Here is a 23,410-nt window from a genome sequence, read left to right as displayed (position 1 = left end):
AGTGGTTGGGCTGCACTCAGACCAGGCCGGCCCCACTAACATTCTCTCATCAAACCACCACATTGGTTTTCCTGTGACCCTGTGCACAAGAAGTCAGGATTACCACATTTTGATTGATCTTTTTTTCCCCTGAAAACTGAGTCATCCTACCAATCCCCTGGTTCACTCAGCTGGCCGGGACACCTGGAGTCTCCAGGATATATATATTTTTTTCCTCCGCCAGGCCCAATTCCTGAACCCCTCCCAGCTTGTCCATCGTCTGGCCTCAGATGGGGTCTCCTCTTTGTGTTCTGGTCTATTAATCGGGGTCCAACGCGACAAATCCCACCACCACTGGGAGTGATCTGCAATAGGGGTAACTTATTCCAGGCACTCAATATTTTTGGTGGAAGCTAGTTAGGCTGGTCCTGGGGCCTGAAGTCTGCAAGGCAGGTGCTCTAGAGGTAGAGATGAAGATGTTTGTGAAGTGGGGTAGAGCAAGGACAGACAAACTGACAACCATAAAGCTGGAACCAACCCACTTGTTTCTTTCCAAAAGCCCCCCCCACCCCACGGAAGGAAGTGGGTGTCCTAGAGGAACAGTGAAGCCCTCCACTATGGAAGTAAGCCCCATGGGGGCTGGAAGGGCAGTGAGCCCAGGGGCTGCCCACACCACGGCAGCCCGCAGATAAGGCAGCAGGGCAGGCAAGGCCCAGGGCTGTCAGAAAAAGCCGAGTTGGGGAAAAGTGCCTACAGAATTGCCTCTTTAATATTCACTCTGTGTTTTGTTGTAGAGCGAAGGTGGGATTATTCCCTGCTGCCAGCCTCTGGTCTGAATGCCTGGGTGGGTCCTTTGCTTCGCTTCAGAACCACCTGCAACTCCTGTCCTTGGGCCTCTTCTGCCCAGAGAAGAGGAAAGTCAAAACTCAGTTATGATCAACAGAAAATCCCATCTAGTCACCACGGCTCTTGAGGAGGTTGGGAAGTGCAGCTAATATTTTTTAGGGTCTTAATTATATGAGCATTATGTTCAAAAACAATTTTTTTACTTAATTCCTGGATAGTGTCTTTTGAATAGGCCATAATTACGGGAAGTCACATAAAAGACAGTGTAATGATGTCTACATTCTGAATTCCAGGGTAGGTCAAGGCCCAGAGTTGCTTTTTAAAAATATTCTAGTGTTTGGAGATGGTATTGCCTAGATCAGTGGTTGACAAGCTTTGGCCTGTGGCAGAGTCACCTGGAAGGCTGGTTAAAACTCTGGTGGTTGCCCTCTACCCCTGACCCCCCATTAGAAAAGTCTGGGGTGGGGTCTGAGCCCTTGCAGTGCTATATAGTTTCCAGGTAGCGATGGTGCTGCTGGTCCAGGGGCTGCACTTTGAGAACCACTGGCTTTTTGGTTAAGATCATAGCCTTCCAAATTTAAAAAAAATAATAATAATAGTGGATCCCTGGGTGGCGCAGGGGTTTAGTGCCTGCCTTTGGCCCAGGGCAGGATCCTGGAGACCCGGAATCGTATCCCACATCGGGCTCCCTGTGTGGAGCCTGCTTCTCCCTCTGCCTATGTCTCTGCCCCTCTCTCTCTCTCTCTCTGTGATTATCATGAATAAATAAATAAAATCTTTAAAAAAATAAAAAAATAATAAATAAAAATAAAAAATAAAAAAAGATCATGGGCTTCCAGGTCAGACCCAGCAGGGTGGGCGCTCAGCTCAGCATCTGTGTGCGACCTTGGGATATTCAACATCCTATGCCTCGGTTTCCTTCTATGTAAAATGAGGATAATAATGGCATGTGCTTTGGGGGAGGGGGTTATGGTGAGGATTAAATAAACGAATCCACATGAAGTATGGACACGGTATGTGTCCATGACGTATTTCATCCACAAAAATCCTTTATCCACATAAAATATAGATACAGCATACAGTACACACTCAAATGTTCTCTATCATTTTAATTCGTGAGTCAGCGATCATGCTGCAAATGCCCATTATAAAATATGCCAGAGCCACAGACCTTTCACACGTGAACCAGCTGAGTCTAGAAGAAACTGGAGTTTGTTTGTTTGAAACTGAAGTTTTTAATTTAACTTCTTAGTGGATGGTTGTCAAATTCTCAGGCCTCTTCCTGTCTTCTCGTATTTCTCTAGCGATGATCATGCAGCTTGCAAATACCAAACAAATGCATTAGGGGAAAAGTATCACAGAAGAAATGTAGCCAGTTCTTTTACAAAAATCCGTTTTGTTGGAAAAGCCGGCTTGACGCCAGTTTGGGTTTAATTTCCCAGCTGAACAGAAGATGGCAGCACCACACGGGGATGTTGCCGGAGTCTCCTGCTCCCAGCCGCCCCCCTCCCGCCCCTCCCAGATCAGGCTCGCTTTTTTTTTTTTTTTTTTTCAGGCTCGCTTTTTGCACGTTGAGCCCCGTTTCCTGGGCCGCAGACCCTCTCTTACCCTTGCATCAGTGGACCGAGAGCCCTTCCTACGGGGGGACTCCGGGGTCAGCTCATGGGTTAAAAGGAAAGTATCCCCTGGGCCGCAAGACTGAGCTGTAGGGCGACTCTGCGCAGGTCCCGGTGCCCCCTCGAGCCTCAGTTTCCCCTGTTCGAACCGGGAACACTGGAGGAGAAGCTGTCCGAGGCCGGGGCGTCCGCAGGGGCTGCAGGAGCCGGGCCGGGAGGCCGGCGTCCCCTGGAGCCTCCATCCCGCGCGCTGGTAGAGGCCGGGAGAGCGCGCGGGGAGGCAGGTGCGTGTCTAACAAAGCGGATGACGTCGACGACTTCGCGGCCCCTCGGGAGACTCCTTACGCGGCCACCTGTCCGCCCTCTTCTGTCTCATTTCGGGGGAGACGGTGGCTTTGGGCGGGTAGTTGATGGAATCGAAGCCTAACGGGGTTTCCGTGGACGGAAATTCCTTTCGGAGAAGGATGCTCTGGCGCCCTCCGGTGACGCACCCCGGGGAGGGCATCGCGCCTGGCAGCGCCTCGGTCTCAGCCTCCCGCACCCCAAATCCGGCTTCGGCCTGCGGAGCGCTGGCACTGGGTTTCTGGGTCGCTCATTGTGCAGCTAACCCTGGGATCCTAACCCTGGGATCCTAACCCTAGGATTCTAACCCTGGGATCCTAACCCTGGGATTCTAACCCTGGGATCCTAACCCTAGGATCCTAACCGTAGGATTCTAACCCTGGGATCCTAACCCTGGGGTTCTAAACTTGGGGTTCTAACCCTGGGATCCTAACCCTAGGATCCCAACCCTGGGATCCTAACCCTGAGGTTCTAACCCTGGGTTTCTAACCCTGGGATCCTAACCTTGGGGTTCTAATCCTGGGATCCTAACCCTAGGATCTTAACCCTGGGATCCCAACCTTGGGATCCTAACCCTGGGATCCTAACTTTGGGGTTCTAACCCTGGGATCCTAACCCTAGGATCCCAACCCTGTGATCCTAACCCTGGGGTTCTAACCTTGGGGTTCTAACCCTAGGATCCTAACCCTGAGGTTCTAACCCTGGGTTTCTAACCCTGGGATCCTAACCTTGGGGTTCTAACCCTGGGATCCTAACCCTAGGATCTTAACCCTGGGATCCCAACCTTGGAATCCTAACCCTGAGATCCAGACCTTGGGATCCTACCCTGGGATCCTGACCTTGGGGTTCTAACCCTACGATCCTGACCCTGGGGTTCTAACCCTGGGATCCTAACCCTAGGATCCTAACTCTAGGATCCTCCCAAGAAGCGGTCACGAGGCTCCACGATGGCCACACGGGCCACAAGCCAGCCCGGCGCACAAGCCCTGAGATCACTCCGAGGAACCCCGCGTCTTGGGTGTTGCTCATTTCGTAGGAAAGCCACCTCCTTCTGGAGCCGGTGGTGGGTCCCAGAGGGCAGGGGGCGCGGCTGGGAGCAGCCTCGCAGGCTCCCCGCGGCTCTCTGGAGCACCCCCCCCACCACCTCCTCCGCGTTCCCTCTCTGGGCTCACCTGACTCCATGCTTCAGATCCCAGGTCCTCACAGGCTGGCTCCTTTGGGGCCCTAACATCTTCCCGGGCGTCCTGTGAGTGAGGGGCCAGGTCCTGGTCCTTGTGCCTGGAGATGTTGCCGGCAGTACTGACATTCGTCCTGGGACCACCTGCATCAGCGTCTCCTGGCTGCTGCTCACATTCAGACTCCCCGGGGCCAGCTCTGTATTTGCTGCTGCATTAAAACCTCTGAAAGTAGGGGGCGGGGCTGGGGGGCCCGGTTGGTTAAGTGCCGGCCTCTTGGTTTCAGCTCAGGTCCTCATCTCAGGGTCATGAGATCCAGGCCTGTGTGGGACTCCGCGCTGAAGGAGACCCTCTCTCCCTCTGCCCCTCCTGCTCATGCTTTCTCTGTACCTGTAAAATAAATAAATCTTAAAAAAAAAAATCTCTGAAGGTAGAGATGAGAATTATGCATTTTTCTTTTTTTAAAAAAATATTTTATTTATTTATTCATGATAGACACAGAGGGAGAGACAGAGACGTAGGAGAAGCAGGCTCCCTGCAGGGAGCCCGATGCGGGACTTGATTCCTAAGGATCACGCCCTGGGCGGAAGGCAGGTGCTTAACTACTGAGCCACCCAGGGGTGCCTGAGAATTATCTATTTTTAAACCAGATCCCTAAGTGATCATCAGGCAAGCCACGGTTTAGGAATTGCTTCATAGATTTGTGACTCATTGTCCTGCTGTGCTCGGTCCACCCAACAAATGTGTGCATTTCTCCTGCCATTTGCCCACCCCGCTGCCAACAGGTCTGCACCTTCTTAGATCTGAGGCCCCCCCGGGCTGCGCAGGCTCCCGTCGGAGGAAATCTTGCTCTTCCCCAGACTTTATTTTTCGCCCATCAAGCCAGTGAGTGTGAGGTGGCAGCAAGACTCTTGGCCGAGCAACCTGAAGTTCTGCGCCTCAGGTGGAAATAAAATGTGGAGGATTAAGAGGTTACAGAAGCATAGTAACCTGATATGTACTTACACTCAGGATCCTTTCCACGTTTCGGCCCATAAACCTACTTACCCAACCACTGTCTGGCATTTTGATAGCTCTGCTCAGCTGGGGCCCTTTGTGGCTCTGGTTGTGTCTGTGTCTGTCTTTCTGTCCATGGTAGGTATGGCACTGACTTTGCACACTTGACATTGAACATCTGCCGTTTCTGTTCTACAGTGAGGTCAGGGACCTGCGACTGGCCATAGGGTCAGGGCAGGCGTCCCTTACTCATTCACTTACCCGTGGGACACTGGCGGAGACTTCTGTGGCTGTCTGTCCTCGGACCGGCCTTCAGGTCCCTCTGTGTACCCAAGGGTTTCCTGGCCCCACAGGGCTCACAAATGAGGCAGAGAACAAAATCGCCTCCCTGTTCCCTAACCCTGGTCCCTCGGATCACGAGCACTGGTTCCCACATCTCAGCCTCGGGGGCTGTGCTGTCCAATAGCCAAGGCCACATGGGGCCACCAGGCCCTTGAAATACATCTCGTGCCGAATGTTGCTTTGAGTTAGAAACACACACCGGATCCTGGAGGCACTGAGCAGAGTGTAAACCGTCTCGTTGGTGATTATAAATATTGATGGCATGTTGCAGTGCTGTTGTTCTGGATATCCTGGGTTAAATAGGTTATTAAAAGGAATTTCAGGGGATCCCTGAGTGGCTCAGCAGTTTAATGCTTGCCTTCGGCCCAGGGTGTGATCCTGGGGTCCTGGGATCGAATCCTGCATCGGGATCCCTGCAGGGAGCCTGCTTCTCCCTCTGCCTATGTCTCTGCCTCTCTCTCTCCGTGTCTCTCATGAATAAATAAAATCTTTAAAAAATAAAATAAAAGGAATTTCAGTTACTTTTTTGTCCTTTTCGAATTTGGCTACCAGACAGTTTAAAAGTACATGCGATGGCTCAGACCCCACTGATCTGAACCTGGGGTATTGCCCTGATGGTTCCCCACCGTCACTAACTTTTGGGACTTCACCACTTCCCTGAGCTACGTGATCTGTCTGGTTCCTTCTAGTTTTTGCCTTTCTGCCTGGCCCTAAACTAAAGTGCACAGAGCTGGGTGACACGTGACAGGTGGCGAGCCTTGCTGGAAGTCTCCAGGTGGCTCAGCGCACAAGTCTAGCTATCAGAAGATTCTCTCAGAGATAAGCGGAAATATGTTTCCCTGGGATAGCTTTCTAGGAGAATAAGTGAGTCATGCCTAATGATTAGAGACCGACAATTTATGCCTTTTCTTTAACCGATTCCCTATTGCTAGTTATTGAGTGATTTTCCGGTTTCCAAAAGTTGTGTCCTGATAATCATCCTCATGGTCAGATCTCTATACATGCTAGATGATTTCCTTTGGATCAGTTTGTACTGATACAATCTTGAAAGCTTTTGACACCATTCTGTATTACACGAATGCCATCGGGTATCATCATTTTTGAAATCTTTGTAATTCTTATGTAATTTTTGTTAAAAACATTGCATGAAAATGGTTTAAAAATTAGTTTAAAATGGTACATTTTGTTTTCCTTTGCTCTAGTGTATGGTAGTTTACCTTTCTTAGTTTGTTTCCAACTTAATCTCTGCTCAAGCTCCCTTTCTGTTGATGTTAGAAATGAGATCAAATGTTAGTTTCTGTGCACTGGCTTTCTTCTAGAGGAGTTCTACGCACATTCCACACAAAGCTACCATAGGGTACACATTTTTCTACACCCCTCATTTTTATATTTCTTTTTTTAAACCCCTCTTTAACAAATGTCACCTGTTACCTCAGTCTTTTTTTTTTTTAAAAGATGTTATTTATTTATTCATGACAGAACAAAGAGAGGCAAAACACAGGCAGAGGGAGAAGCAAGCTCCCTGTGGGGAGCTCGATGGGGGACTTGATCCTGAGACCCCAGGATTATGACATGAGCCAAAGGCAGATGCTCAACCCCTGAGCCACCCAGGTGCCCCAAAGGAATAATTTTAAGCAGCGATTTCCTTTCCTTTCCTTTCCTTTCCTTTCCTTTCCTTTCCTTTCCTTTATTTATTTGATTTTTTTTTTACATTTTATTTTTATTTCCTTTATTTTCATTTGTCTTTTCTTCGGGTGAAAGAGGAAGCAGTCAGATCCTGAGTACCCCGGGGGACCCATGATGGACAGGTTTGCTCACCCTGAAAAGGGTGACCACTGAGACTCTGGTCCAGGCTGCAGAGCTCTCCCCTAAGACCTGCCGGTGGAGGCAATGGATTAGAAACCACCCATTTCTCCTTCTTGAAAGGAAATCCCAGTTTCTCCTCCATGAGCCCCCAGGTCCACTTCTCTCTTTTATTTCTCTAAATATTACCTCCATTTAACAGTGCTTTGTGTATAGTCGGCACTCTACAAATGCTCGTTGAATGAATGAATGAATGAATGAATGAATGAATGAATGAAAATATCAGTGGGTGAACACTAACCCTGGAAATCCCTGGGTAGGCTTGTTAAAGCAGAACTGAAGATTTTCATCCACGTCAATGGCTTCCCACGAATGACCAATAACGGGGTAGCACAAACAGCACTGGGATATTAGGGACTCTATAGGGTCAGAGCTGAAAGAGGCCCTTGACCTTTGCATGTTCCAGGCAGGGCCCCAGGCTGGTAAACATTCAAATTCAGCTGGGAGATGTATTTAGCCTGCAGAGTCCTGCTGCTGCTACTGCTGCTGCTGCTGGGGTTGGTTTTTGAATTTTGAATTAGTTACCAACATATAAATGTTGGGAGATTTCACAGTAAGTGCTTTGGGGCTTTTAAAAAAATTTTTAACTGGAAAATCTGACACCACGAAGTCCGTAGCTACGCATAGCTTGGGCTGAGTCGTTGTGGCCACCTTCGAGACAGGATGTGTTCTAGCCGTCGAGGGCAGCCCCTGACACACAGCATTTGCCCGGCCTTGCTAGAGGTGGCACTCTGATGCCTCTCCTAGTTTAATGCCAGTCTACCACCCACTGAATTTACCTTCTTAAAGAGTGCTGGATTTGGGCCTCAACCCTGCAACATCTTCCCCCTACTGCCAGCGTAATCTCTGGAAGATACAAACTGGACTAGGTCCTGCTCCTCCTTAAAATCCTTCCATGGCTCCTTACTGCCCAAGGCCAGTCTTATGCTTAGGAGACCTTTCAATGCAAAGCCTGCATTACTGATCTTAACTCTGACGACTCTGACTCACCAGGCACACTGCCTAGTTTCCTGTTCCTCTGTCCTGTCATATCCTCCCGGCCCCAGTGTCTCCATACATGCTGCTCCTGTTGCCTAGAATGTTTTTCCCTATCCTCATTTGTCTGGCAAACTCTGAATTCCTCCACCCCTTACCTCATTATCTCTGCCATGGGACTCAGCTCACACTCCTACTCAGTTCTTCGTGCTCGGGCCATGGTCCTGGGATCGAGTTCCACATAGGGTTCCCTGCAGGGAGCCTGCTTCTCCCTCTGCCTATGTCTCTGCCTATCTCTGTGTCTCTCATAAATAAATAAATAAATAAATAAATAAATAAATAAATAAATAAATAAATAAAATCTTTTAAAAAACACACAAAAAAAGACTTCCCAACCAGAATATGTGATCCTTGAGGGAAGGGACCACAAATCATTATTTTTTATCCTTAGCATTTATCTCAGTGCTCAATAAATGTTGAGTGAAAAAATGAATGAATGTATGACAGCCTTGCTCTAGGTGACTTTGTTAGGGGCATAGTTGTGATAAATTATGGTCTTCCCCTGATTCCCTGTAGGGTTATGACTGGAGTCCTCTGCAAACTTGAGAGAGTGTAGAGGCTAACGACATTCTTCTTATATTCCCAGACTATCTCAGGAACCTTGGCCTTCACCGTGTGTTGCTTCTATTCCTCCTCCTTCATCTTCTACACAAACTGTACACCTCATTTTGGCTTTAGCTTCCCACTTATAAGGTTGGCTTTCAAATATCCGCTTGACCCCAGGTAATTAGCATCAGCGAATTGTGCAAATTCTATACTCCTTGCTAGTGTTTGGTTCATGAATGGCTTGTGACCCAAACTGGGCTAGTGAGATGTGAGGAGCATCCTGCTGGAAGGAAGACAGCTCTGAAAAATTTTCCTCCACCCATGAGAACGGGCATTTCCTCCCTTTATCATCTGGACATAGTCATTTCAGAATTTGACATATGGAAACACTTGAGGTATCTTGCCACAAGCCTGGAAATGAAGCCAATACAGAAAGATGGAATAAAGCCTGGAATGAAGGTATTATTGAACAGGTGAATCAGGGTTAATCATCGTTCTTCCTTCTTCCTAACAGCACCCAGACTTTATTTACAAGGAAACCCCCCTCCTGTGGTCACAATACTCCCAATTCTAAGAACAGACCTGATTCTTCCACAGATAATCCTGCTGTGCCTTATCAATGATTAGTTATGAATGAGCCTGAGACTCAGTTCTGGCCAATGAGACATGAGGGGAGGTCTATGAGGATGCTTCTGGAAAAACTGCCCTTAATCCTGAGAGGCAGCTAGAAGAGAAGCCATCCCTATTCTGCTTGACAATTCCTTGTGAGAGTGTGGACAGAGGACTTGCTGCTCCTGTTTTATTAAGAGCATGAGGATGAAGACAACACCAAGGACTTTAGAAGAGAATGATGGAAAGAATCCAGATCCTTGACTGCACACTGAGCTGTTGAACTGATCAATCCTGAAGCACTCCTTACCTTAGTAGAGACTTTTACTAATGTAAGATAATGCACTTTCTAATTCTTAATTCAATTCAATTTAGACTTTGACACTTGCAACTTAAACATCCACATGATATATCTCCAAAACAGGGAAGATGTCTTGTTCTTAACCATTTATTACTTTCCTTATAGCCCTAGGATGTTTTTGATGGTTGAAGATCAACTTTTCATCAACTGTCCGACACGGGGGTGATGTGATTTGAAAAAGACATTTTAGAAATCAGCTACTCTTTAGTTCTCTTTCCCAACACAAATCAACTGGTACATGATTGTATTAGTCAAAATAGCATGCAGTAACAAATCTTGAAATCTCAGTCACTTAGCACACATTAAAAAGTTTATTTCTCACCAGTAGGTGAGCCAAAGCTGTCCTTCACCTAGGAGTCAAAAATCCAGGCTTCTTCTAAGTAGCAATGCTCCCTTCTCAATCGGGGGCTTCTAAGGTCACCATGATGGGGAAAAGAACACATGGAGACAGCATACTAGCCCTTAAACACCTTCATCTAGAAGCAGCACAAACCACCTTATATTCACATTTCATTGGCAAGAACTGAACACACCTCTAGCCTCATAGTTAGGAAGTACAGTTTCTTCTTATGCCTGGAAAGGAGAGGAGAACCAAGTAAGAAATCCTTTCAGTCAGTTCTATCACTGTGATACATATATTTCTGTGTAAAATGTGTAAGTCTGTGTAATCAGTCCAGCAATGCTTATCCTGTTCCATGTATAAGTAAAGGAAACAACTCTGTTACACAAAAGGCATCCCAGTAATTTATTTGTTAAAGTGGGCTTCTCTGCTCTGAGAAGTAAAAATTATTACAAAAATTGCCTTTAATTACATCCACTTTTTAAAAACTAAATGTGGGAATTCAGCAATACTGTTGTTTCACACTTAAATAGCATTCTTTAAAAAGAGGGACTATGAAAGGGAAAAAAAAAGGATGTATTCTTTAAAATTATCAACTTCATGAAAGACAAAGGCAGTTCCAGGTGAAAGGAAACTAAAGACACACGACAACTAATACAACATGTGATCCTGGTCTAGATTCAGTACTAGAGGAAATAATGCTATAAAGGACATTATTGGGTCAATTGGAAAAATTGAAATATAGACAACAGATAAGGTAAAAGTATCTATGTTAAATTTGCTGAAGCTGATGGCGGTACTATGGAAATATATGACAATACTCATATTCTTGGGAAATACACATTGAAGAATTTAGGGGTAAAGCCTTATGGAGTATGCAACTTATTAAAAAATTATATACCATATTCATGAATTGTAAAACTCAATTTTGTTAAATGTTAATTCTTGCCAAATTGATCTATAGATTCAATGCAATCCTGACGAAAATCCCAATAAGCTTTTCTATAGAAAGTGCCACGATGATTCTAAAATTTACCCAAAAAATGCATACAATATAGAATATCCAAAACAAATTTGAAAGAGAACAAAATTGGAGGACTTACATTAGCTGACTTCAGTACTTAGTACAAAGCTTCAAAAAGAAGACAATGTAGTATTGGTGTAGGGGTGGACTTATAGACCATGGGAACAGATGGAGACTTCAGAAATTGATCCATATATGTATAGTCCATTGATTTTCACCAAAGCAATTCAGTTCTACCGGGTGCAGACATGGAGAGAGTGCAGAGTCATATAAAGTGGGAACTACCCTGGGTCCCAAAAGGAAGGAGATGGCATATGCAATTTGGGATCTTTTTAGATTGGTTTAATAAAGGGACTTTTTAAAAGATGGTGGACATGACCCTGTGCCAATTCCAGGTCTTGAACCTTAAGAAGGTCTGTCAGCTTCTGCCTTTGCAATCTGGGGAGCCCTTGAGTCACCAGGTCCTCTGCAGGAGATACCACAGGGAATGAGCTTGTAGTGAACCATATGGAAAGGGTGAGGCTCTTGACACTTGGGAAGAGAGAGAAGTTTCACCTTCCCAAAACCCTGTCTGGGCCCAGGCTTCTTGCTGTCCCCACCAGACATATCCTTGCTCTCGGTCTGGTGAGACACCATGTGACTGCAGCTTTGTGAGAGATTCCTTGTGAGACCAGTGGAAAAATCATTCAGTGGAACTTTGGTCAACTCACAGAATCATGGGAAACAATAAAATGGTGGTGATTCTAAGTCATTTGTGGGTTTTTTTTTTTTTTAAAGATTTTATTTATTTATTTATTTATTTATTTATTTATTTATTTATTTATTTTTTATGATAGTCACACACAGAGAGAGAGAGAGGCAGAGACACAGGCAGAAGGAGAAGCAGGCTCCATGCACCGGGAGCCCGACGTGGGATTCGATCCCGGGTCTCCAGGATTGCGCCCCGGGCCAAAGGCAGGCGCCAAACCGCTGCGCCACCCAGGGATCCCGGTTTTTTTTTTTTTTTAAAGGATTTATTTATTTATTTGACACAGAGAGAAAACACAAGTGGGGAGAGGGGCAGAGGGAGAAAGTCTCAAGCAGACTCCCTGCTGAGTGCAGAGCCCAATTTGGGGCTTGATCTTATGACCCGGAGATCATGACCTGAGCTGAAACCAAGAGTCAGATGCTTAATCCACTGGGGCACCCACGCACTGCTATGTCAGTCAGGTTTCTTTTTTTTAATAAAAGATTTTAGTTATTTATTTGACAGAGAGAGCACGAGCAAGAGGAGAGGCAGAGGGAGAGCAAGAAACAGACTTCCCCTGAGCAGGAAGCCCAACCCTGGGATCATGACCAGAACTGAAGGCAACCAACTGAGCCACGCAGGTGTCCCAGTCAGTTAGTTTTTTGATAGCTAACTAAAACAGCCACCAGGCAGCAACCTCCTCAGAGAGGGTGCCTGGAAATCAACATTCCAACCTCCCTCTTCTCCCTCCCTCTAGTCTCCTTGTAGGTGTCCCCATAATTTGAACCTATTCAGAAGCAGAAGGCAAGGGAGACTTCCACATTTCCCAGGAAGGCTATCCTCTCAGAGCACAGAGTGGGGAAGAGGAGAATGGAGATTGGATCTGGAGAGGTGAACAGAAGATACTCAGCAGGGTCCAGCCCCTTTCCCCTTCAGCATCAACTTTTGCTGTTTTTTTGTTTGTTTTTGTTTTTTTGTTTTGTTTTTGTTTTGTTTTGTTTTGTTTTGTTTTTGACAGAGAGAGAAAGCATGAGTACAAGCAGGGGGCACAGCAGGCAGAGGGATAGGGAGAAGCAGGCTCCCCACTGAGCAGGGAACCCGACGTGGGGCTCAATCCCAGGACCCTGGGAACATGACATGAGCCAAAGGCAGATGCTTAACTGAGCCACCCAGGCGCCCCTCATCTTTTGCTCTTAATGCAGGTGAAAACTTGTCTCCCTGTTACAGGAGACATTTAGAGTCCACATTACAGGAAAACGTCTGGTCAGTCATGGTTCCACCTGAAACCTGAAATATTAGTTAACACTGGTGTTCTTCATATCAGAGGGCTAGGATAAGGGAAAAGTAAGTAATTAATGGAAAAGTAAGTAATTGATATGAAACATACCTATTACCCTCTCTGCTTCTGTGACTGCACATGAGGTCTAAGTAGGTGGTGATCATATCTGTTTTCTTCCACATTCACTTCGTGTTTCTCTTATCCTCTGGGAGCATCTCAGCTGGATGGAGTTCTTTTCCTGGTAGGAGGGACTCAAACCTTTATTCTTATGGGATTTGCATCCTTAGTGGTCTTATTTTATTCTGTGGCTACCACTCCCCATTGACAAGAATGATTGGACAATTGAGTAGTAGTAGGAGGCATCCAGCAAATCCTCTGTGCTCTTCACACAGCTCTCTGCCATCCTCTTGTAGCAGCAACACAATTTCTCCCTGGTAATGGGGATCAATGACCTCAGTCAGCACAATAGCCCCATTCTTCGCTTTGTTCCCTTGGGCACTAGGATCTTCAAATCCACAGAGGCCAAGGTCACAGGGACAAAAAGCAAATATTCTTCAAGTGTATCATGTAATAGTAAGAGACCACTTCCAGCTCCAACCTTTGGTTCTGAGGCCTGTGCATCCTGGTTAGGAAAAAGAAGACACCATACAGGGATCCCTGGGTGGCACAGCGGTTTGGCGCCTGCCTTTGGCCCAGGGCGCGATCCTGGAGACCCGGGATCGAATCCCACATCAGGCTCCCGGTGCATGGAGCCTGCTTCTCCCTCTGCTTCTCCCTCTGCCTGTGTCTCTGCCTCTCTCTCTCTCTCTCTCTCTCTGTGACTATCATAAATTAAAAAAAAAAAAAAAAAAAAAAAAGAAGACACCATACATAGGTCACTGGCTGAAAGTGTACCTTAATTTACAGGTCAGCAGAGCAACTTCAAGGGTGATGTCTCCAGCTGGTGTCAGGACTAAGCCTTCAGCAGGCCCTCTCACTGTTGTGTCAAACCAGCTACTTTCAGGTAATGGGGCATGTGGTAAGATCAATGAAATTCAGGGACACTGAGCCCATTGTTCCACTTCTTTTGCCATAAAATACACTGCCTAGTCTTGGGCAATGCTGTGTGAGATTTGATGGTGGTGGATAAGGTGTTCCAAGAATCCAAAAACTGGTGGAACTGGCAAAAGCACTGAAATCATGCCACCAATGTTCCAACATTAATCTTTCCAGGTCTCTGACCCATAGAGCCACTGCCCCTGTATCACTGTACAGTTCTGTACGTCGGGCTATCTCTTCTCCCACATGAAATGGACAATGAGATGCAGTATCTAGAGTTCTGCGCATAGGGATTCTCCTTTACCATTGTCTTTCTGGGCCACCCTTTGGCGGAGGGTTAGTGTAGAAGCCACCCACTTCCAGCTGGTGATGGTGCAACAGGTAGATGCAGTGATAAATCTAGCTTATGTTTTTTCCTCTATTAACTGGCTATGGGGAACTCCTCACAGGGCCCTGGCGTAGACTGAGAAAGAGGCAACAGAGCAGTTGGAGCAGTAGCATTTGAGTCTGTGCCACTTGCTTATGCTTCCAGACCTGCTTATGAGACTGAGCCTACCATTTTTATTTTATAAGAAATCTGCTGTGCATGTCTTGATGGAATATATAACACCCAGTTCATGGTGGGTAGTTCAGGTCATAGGTGATTGCCAGGGCCCAATAGTAATCCAGGAGTTTTCTGTTTGTTTGTTAAACAGAGAAGAGTTGGGGATCCCTGGGTGGCGCAGCGGTTTGGCGCCTGCCTTTGGCCCAGGGCGTGATCCTGGAGACCCGGGATCGAATCCCACATCGGGCTCCCAGTGCATGGGGCCTGCTTCTCCCTCTGCCTATGTCTCTGCCTCTCTCTCTCTCTCTGTGACTATCATAAAAATAAATAAATAAAAATAAATAAACAGAGAAGAGTTGACGGACTTTCCTGAACTGAGTCTTTCCAATGAGGGATGCAGCCCATGGTGACTTCTTAGAGGAGCTAGAGGAGTAAGTAGCCTCACCTGCTTCCCTTCCTCCCTTTGGTTTCCTTCTGGGTTTGCCATGGGCTGAGCCCCAACGGAATCCAGAGAACAATGAATTCGTTGAAGACTGTAGACCATCTACATCTGCATCTAGAGGGGCAAATGAAAGATATCCTGCATCAGGTGAATATAGTAAAGGGAGGAGAGAATTCAGAATTAAGTGAATTAAGAGAATTCAGAATTAAGAATTCAGAATCACTTAAGCAGGGCAGGGGGGTTGATGAGGACATGCAAAGAGGAGGAAGGCAGTGAGAGAACTCAGGGCCTATACCTATGGTCCAAATGAGGTTACAGAGTAATTAAGTGAGGTTACTAGAGCTGGTTGGAAAGATAGAAGGTGCCTGTTGGAGAAGGGAGCTGCTCAAAATAGAAATTCTGTGTGAGGGGGCCCTGGATGGCTCAGCTGGTTGAACATCTGCCTTCGGCTCAGGTCATGATCCGGGGTTGTGGGATCAAGCCCTGCATTGGGCTCCCTGCTCAGCTTGGAGCCTGCTTCTCCCCGTCCCACTGCCCTTCCCCCTGCTTGTGCTCTCTCTCTCTGGAAGTCAAATAAATAAATAAAATTTCAAAAAAGAAAGAAAGAAATTCTGTGTGAAATATTGGTTATAGTTCCACAGAACTTTCTGCAATGTTGGAATTATTCTTTGGCTGAGCTGTCCAGCACCTGAAATGTGACTAGTGTGATAGAGACCCTGAATCTCAAATTTTATTCAATTTTAATTGATTCACATTTAAATAGCCACACGAAGCCAGTGGCTACTGAATCAGATGGCACGGGTCTAGAGTATGATCATATCGACTGCTTTCCATCAAAAATGATGGAAAGGAAAAAGGGAGGAGGAGAAGCAAACAAGATGTGGTGAATTACTGAGCTGGTCACAGCTTCACAAGCAAACACACTGGTGGCCTGGCCACAGAGGAAGTCTCTGAAGGTGCCATGTGGCACTGTCCAATGTGGGTATAGCCCATCACGGGGAAGAAGGGAGATGCACTCATCTCCTGACTCCTTGCCATTTCCTCCCTTCTGCTGTCCAGTGCCCTTCACATGGCATTAATCACCTGCTATGAGTTGTGCCAGGAAAATGGTGCAGGGCTTCATCTAATCTGGGAGTAGTGAGGGGAGTGAGTCAGTGGGTCAGCCTGGACCTGGGTGCTGAAGCTGCTGCTGGTTCATGAGGGGGTAGGAGGGAGGTCAGGGTAAAGCCAGGCTCTCACCCTGGGGGAGTCTGAGTCAGCTGGGATATTAGATTAGGCAAGCTCACTGAACAAGAGACCAAGATTGGGGTGTGGGTTCAGAGGGAGCCTGACCTGAGGTCTGAGGTGGTGCATAAACTCCATTCAGTATATTATTATAAGTGACATTGGGGATGTCATCTGGCATTTCAGACCTTAGATCCCTCTTCTACACAATGGGCAACAGTACCTACCTCACATGCTGACTCATATTATTTATGTGAATCACTCAGTATTATTATAAGAACTTTGTAACAATAGGTGAGGAAGCTATCATTCTTGTCATTTCACAGAAATGAAAATTGAGGCTAAGAGAGATTAAATGAAAATACTTATTGGCGGCAGAACCAGAGTAGATCTGACTCAGCCTCTCATTCTTGCCACCGTATGATGCTTCTTTCTCGAGATTTCATCAAAGGACTGGATTTCAAAACTCCAAGAGAGAGAAAGATTCAAGCATGAAAATGAATTCAAAGTGATACATGGGTGCAGCTATTATAAAGGGTAAAATGGGTGTCAGACAACATGTAATCCTAAAATTTCTTAATTGATGTGAATAACGTAGAACATATCTTGAAAGCAGCTTACAAGTATAGTTTTAGATGTACTCCAAAAAGTGTCTGTTTTGAATTAATTTATTTCTATTGAATTGCAGTCATCTGTTGAAACATTAAATATAAGACTCGATGTTCCAAACAATTTTCAGGGGAACCGGTCTCATTGGTCAGGCGAGCGCAGCAGGGGAACAGTTATCAGAGAGATCACACACACTCTGACTTGTCAAGACCTACCTTCGGGTTTCCTCCTGCCAAGTGACAGGCTCAGCTATCATGACCTCTAATCCCTTGGATCCAGCTGCCCTCTCAGACTGTTAGAGCCTCAGCCACACAGCTCCCACCACAGCAAACCTCTTGCAGATCTTAGTTCCAAGGCAAAGAAAACCAGAGGGGAGATTAATTGTGCACAAATCCTCCAGGCTGTTATGGGTAAAACCCAACAATGACCGTGAGCTGTGAACTGTTTCATTTTTTGCACTTTATGTAAACACAGAGGGAAGTCAAGACTCTCTTAAAAACAGGGTTACTGCTTTCCAGCCTTCAAATTCTCTGAGAAAAGTGATACGGGAGTGACGTTAATGTGATGGAGCTAGTCGGAGCCCTTAAAGAACCCTGCCCGTTCCCTGAAGCACACAGCAGAGATGGGCCCTTTCATAATGGAAGACTTTTCCTGTGCATTGTATGGAGTTCATAAGGCCAGGGAAACAGAAATTGGTGCCTGTTAGCTCATGTTCTTGCTCTGAGAAGCTATTGCTGGAAGGGATGAGAAGGTCATGCAGATATGAGACTGAGTCAGGTGTCCTAGACACCTAGGGACTCCCCATCCTGAGAGAGACAAATAGGGACTCTGCATCTCCCACTTACATCCTTAGCCTGAGGCCAGAAAGTGACAGAGGCAAAAGGTGCAATGGCTTTTTTAGTGACAATGAAGAAGAGTCTCAACTCCACTATATTGGGGGTATTGGGGGGTGCTAGAATGCTTTGTAAACAGATTTCAAATCAACCTTCCACCAGAAGAAATGGAAAGTGTGCTGTCAGAGAAAAAAACAAGTCAGCTTTGGGTCGAGAATGGGGTCTTCCAGGGATACAGGAGGAGTCAACAAATCTTTGTCATCAATGCAGGTATTAAAAAAAGGCCTGATGGAAAAAAAAAAAAACTGTCCTGGGCTTTCCAAAGTAATTAAAAACCTGTTCTGGCCTTTCCTGCTCAGTGGTCAGGGGACGAAAACATGTACACTTTGACTTCACATTATCTTGTGAGGCATTAACCCACTGTCATTTCACAAACAGCTGTGAAAAAAAAATGCTTCAAAACTATTTGTCCTCTTTCAACGAATTCTCATTTCATCTCTCTTTTATCCAGTGTTTACAAATGTCACTTAAGGCTCTGCTCTTTGCTGGATGTGTGATGTTGAGAAAATGACATAATTTCTCTGATCTTACATTTCTACATTTGTGAAGCAGGGATGCTAATTATAATCATAATAATAACAATAACAATAATAATAAAAATAACACCTACCTCCCAGAAGTGTTCTGAAAAATGAATGAGCTATTGTCTGTGAATGTCCTTAGAAGGATGCTTCTGCACTGTAGCTGTTCACAGCACTATTGGATTAACAAACATGCAAAAATGACAGTTAAGTTTTACCGATGATATAAAAATTTCTCTTCGGACTCTGATGTGAATATCAGCAGGAAAAGAGACTAGAGCAGGAGATTTTGGGAAGTACTTTTGAGGAAAGTCAATGACATAGGACCAAAAACTTTTCTCGGATTTAGGCTAGTTCTGCTTTTGCTGAAATATGGGCAGTTTGAGTTTTCTTTTGTTTTTGGAAAATTTTGTTGAAATCAAAGACCTTCATACATCTGGATTATTTTTGGAGCAAATATCAAAAAGTCATCAGGAAAAAAATTCCTGCAGAATTTCTGCTTCCGTCTGGCTCTAAGTTGATACATTCTTATCATCTGTTTTATACTTTTTTTTTTTTGTAAAATGGGGCAAACTGTTTACCTTTCATGAATCCTGTCTTTCTCAATTAGAATTTTGTACAAGAAAAAAAACCTCATGCAATGTTTCTGCTAATAAGTCCAGAGATTGATGGAAATCAGGTCATTTGCAAGATTGTCATCAGCAATAAATATTTAGTGATTTTTCTCCTATTTAATGCAAATATGCTATACAACAGGACATGATTCAAACCTCTAGGAAACTTATATTCAAATCATTCAAAAGAAAAGTCAGGAGAGTTGATTATGAATGCATTCATTATACTATGAAAAAACAATGCTCTTTCTTTTTCTTTCTTGTCTATTATTTTTTTCCCTTTGAATTTGTATAATTCTGGTATTAAACTAGGATACCCCCTGTGGGGAGTGGGAAGAGGACAATTGGAAGTGAAGGGATCTAGGGGTCGGATTAGGCAGAACAGGCAGGGACTGGGTTATTCCTCTGGCTTGAGATTTGTCTTTTTTACACATGAACTAAGAACTGAAGCCGTTATTTAGAAACAAAAGAAGAAACTTCCTCATTAAACCCAACTTTTATGGTCATAAAGTTACAAGTCCACCAGTAAAATTGGGGCCAGGAGAGAATGAGTGAGCATGTCAAGCTGTGATGAATTATCCAATAAGATCCTGTGGAAATATCCAGGATAGCATACAACCCAGCTGTGACGCGATGAAGAAGACCTCTTCTTGGAGGAGGGATAGATCTAACTTGAACTTTCATGAATAAGTAGGAGTTAGCCATAGGAAAAAGGACTGAGAAAGAAGGAACTATGTATGCCCAGGAGTTCAGATCCAAGGACTAGCAACCTCCACATCAGGGCGGTTGGAGAGCTAAGGGATGAGGCCAGGAAGATGAGCAGAGGTCAGATCATGAAAGACCTTAACAGTCATGAAGGCGGTGGAGATTCAGTGAAGGATTTAGGTTGGGGGAAGGCCTTAAGCAGATTTGCCTTTGAGTAAGGACCTTCGGGTCTAGTGTGAACAGATGGACATATTGTGGCTATTGGCCCACTTTTCCTGCAGTATTTCAGAGGGAAGAAAGTGACATAATAAACCTGTTTCTCAAGTTTAATATAATTTTAATTTCTTAATGTTGTTCTGAGAAGCAACCCAGTGATCTCAAATAACTACCTGAATATATAAATTCAATTTGCAAACTTCATATAAATATACACTGCTGATGTGTTGGTAGGTTTTCATAGAAACAAGAATTTCAAGGTAAGCTGGGTGTAGTTCTGGAGATGATTTTCCCCTTGTGCAATCTCTATGGCTTATCATTTAAAATCATTAGTCATGTCAGATGTCACGAATGGTTGTATAATTAGGGATCTATATTCCCTCCTTGAAGGGCACAAACACTTACATGAAACACAGATGGTTCTTCCAAGGTTTTTCAGAGGTGATTTCAAAAATGAAATCAGAATGGGGTGCCTGGGTGGCTCAGTCAGTAGAGCAGCTGATTCTTGGTTTCCACTCAGGTCTGTGATCTCAGGGTCCTGGGATGGAGCCCTGTGGATCTGGATCTGAGCTTACTCAGGCTCTGCACTCAGTGGGGAGTTTGCTTGTGGATTCTCTCTCTCCTTCTCCCTCTGCCGCTCACCCAACTCACTCACTCTCTCTCTAAAATAAATAGATAAAAATAAAATAAAATAAATAGATAAGTGTTTTTAAAAATAAAATCAGAATATATTTTTAATTATTTAGTTTCCCAATATTGTAAAATGTAACAGATTACATTACTCAGTGGTTTCATTTCCATAGTTCAAAGCATGCTTGGGATGAAGGATGCTCGTGATCTTCATAAAGATATTCTGGGAACCAGAAAAGTGTGGAAACCTACACACTCTGTCCATTCTTTCGAAAGTACTAGAACCTATTTTTCTCCAGAGAGAGGTGGTGCATTTAGTTACAGCTCCAAACATCTCTCAGCCAGTGGCATCTTCTATTATTCCTGGCAGAACAATTTATTCCCTCACTTCTAGACCAACTTCCTAATATCAACCTTTTAAAATCAAAGAATATAAAAGAACTTATAACGAAAAGTAAAAGTTACCTGCCCAAACTCCTGTACATTTTCCAGAAGCCACTACTTTGAATCGTGTTCTTACCATTTCCTGATTTATCAACTTTAGACATTTTCCAATTATTTCCTGCTATGATAGATGAAGATTCAGCTCTTTTATGCTACATCTCAGTTCATTTACCTCCCTTCTCATGCTTGTTAGTCATATCCCTTTACTGTGTTTAGTTTCTTTATTGCAGAGGTACAAATGGGTGGCCTGGAGGCTTGATCTGACCATTGATGTGTTTTGTTTGGATTCCCATTAGCTAAAAGCGAAGAAAGAAAGAACACAGCATTGAAAAATTGTGAAGATTTAACATTAAAAAAAATCCAAATGTTTAGCTTCTCACAAAAAGTCAGATGGGGTATGTTTTAGTTTCCTAGGGCAGCTGCAAAAGAGTATCACAAACTAGGTGACCTAAAACAACAGAAATTTATTTTCGCACTGTTCTGGAAGTGAGAAGTCTGGAATCAAGGTGTTGGCATGGGCCATAATCTCTCTGAAAGCCCTAGGAAGGAATCCTTCTTTGACTCTTCCAGAGCTTCTGGAAATGCCAGCAAACCTTGGGATTCCTTGGTTTGTAGGTCTATCACTCAAATTTCTGCCTCTGTCTTCATGTGGCTGTCCTCTCTCTGTGTCTGAGTCTCTTTGTCCAAATCTCCCATTCTTGTGACAATACCAGCCATTGGATTTAGGACCCACTCTGATCCTCACCTTGACTAATCACATCTGCAAAGACACTATTTCCAAGTAAGATCACATTCTCAGGTTCCAGAGGACACAAATTTGGGGGATGGGGCACGAGCCCAGTACATGGCATATATCCCCCTGTCCTAAGAACTGACCAAGGCTGGTCCAGTGGCTGAACTCTCCAGGTGGGGCAAGCATGCACTAGTATGCCAAAACTCTCGTCACATCTATGACATAAATCCTTACACCAATACCTGAGCCCTGGCTCTCATTTATGTTACCTGCTTTGCTCCTGTAAACATCTGCTGACTAACTGCAACTGCTTATCTTTACAGCTTCTATCTATCTATCTATCTATCTATCTATCTATCTATCTATCATCTATCTATCTATCTATCTATCTATCTATCTATCTATCTATTTTTAGGTAGGCTCCATGACGAACGGGGGGCTTGAACTCGTGATCCTGAGATCAAGAGTTGCATGCTCAACCAGCTGAGCCAGTCAGGCACCCCCCTTTATGACTTTTAATTTTATTATTTTTAAAAGATTTTATTTATTTATTTATTCATGAGACACACAGAGAGGCAGAGACATAGGCAGAGGGAGAAACAGGCTCCCTGTAGGGAGCCTGATGTGGGACCCAGGACCCCAGGATCACAACCTGAGCCAAAGGCAGATGCTCAACCACTGAGCCACCCAGGCATCCTGCCTTTATGACTTTTATTTTTTAATGTCTTTGTTTATTTATTTTTTTAAGATTTTATTTATTCATGAGAGACACACAGAGAGAGAGAGAGAGAGAGAGAGGCAGAGACAAAGGCAGAGGGAGAAGCAGGCTCCATGCAGGGAGCCCGACGCAGGACTCGATCCCGGGTCTCCAGGATCAGGCCCTGGGCTGAAGGCGGTGCTAAACTGAGCCACCCGGGCTGCCTATGACTTTTAAATTATATACCAAAACTCCTATTTCATGGTTCATAAGTTTTTGTCACTATCTCACAGCTCCCTTCTTGTTTTGTAAGACCAACATACTAGGTTTCTCCCACTTTCCTCTTTCTCTTCTATTCCCTTTCCATTTCACAGAATTTGTCAGAAGCACCTTAATTACTGTTATGAGTTGAATTGTGCTTGCCCCCCTGCCAATTCATATGCTGGGGTTCTAATCCCCAGTAAATAAGAATGTGACCTTATTTGGAGATAGGGTGATTGGAAATAGAATTAGGTAAGATGAGATCATACTGAATAGGGTGGGTACCTAATCCAATATGACTGATGTCCTTAAAAAGGGGAAATTTGGAGGCAGACATATCCACAGGGAGAATGCCAGGTCAAGATGAAGGCAGAGATTGGGGTGATACAGCAGGAGCTAAGGAATGCCAAAGCCAGCCAGCACACCATCAGAATCTAGGGGAGAGGCATGGAAAAGATTCTCCTTCACAGCCCTCAGAAGGAACCAACACTGCTGACATCTTGATCTCCAATTTCTAGTCTTCAGAACTGTAAGACAATAAATTTGTTGTCTAAATTTAGATCCCCAATTTGTGGTACTTTGTTACAGCAGCCCTAACAAATTATTACCATATATATAATTTATATATATATACATACATATTCAATGTTGTAGCATTCATATTTTACTCATAAAGTTATCTTATGTTCTATGTTTCTCAAACGTTTGTTGATCTATGAATAGAGTTATCTATTCATATTTAAGAATGGGCAACAGACT

The 23,410-nt window shown here is 44.7% G+C and overlaps 1 long non-coding RNA gene across 3 annotated transcripts; it reads right to left on the bottom strand.

Moving 5' to 3' along the window:
• Positions 1 to 1,917: 1,917 nt before the first annotated feature.
• Positions 1,918 to 20,450, bottom strand: LOC102153278. 3 transcript variants are annotated; one of them, XR_005373120.1, is made up of 9 exons: positions 20,292 to 20,450; positions 18,441 to 18,526; positions 17,153 to 17,280; positions 15,108 to 15,218; positions 13,189 to 13,702; positions 11,154 to 11,307; positions 4,752 to 4,890; positions 2,434 to 4,348; positions 1,918 to 2,143 (listed from the first exon to the last, which is right to left on the bottom strand). It is a non-coding gene; the product is annotated as an uncharacterized LOC102153278 (long non-coding RNA). The 3 variants fall into 3 exon arrangements; XR_005373119.1 differs by lacking the exon at positions 4,752 to 4,890; XR_005373121.1 differs by lacking the exon at positions 4,752 to 4,890 and having other exon boundaries at positions 13,189 to 13,511.
• Positions 20,451 to 23,410: the final 2,960 nt, after the last annotated feature.

The sequence above is a fragment of the Canis lupus genome, chromosome 18 (assembly GCF_011100685.1).
Source record: "Canis lupus familiaris isolate Mischka breed German Shepherd chromosome 18, alternate assembly UU_Cfam_GSD_1.0, whole genome shotgun sequence".
NCBI lineage: Eukaryota > Metazoa > Chordata > Mammalia > Carnivora > Canidae > Canis > Canis lupus.
This window is presented reverse-complemented; position numbering and strand designations above follow the sequence as displayed.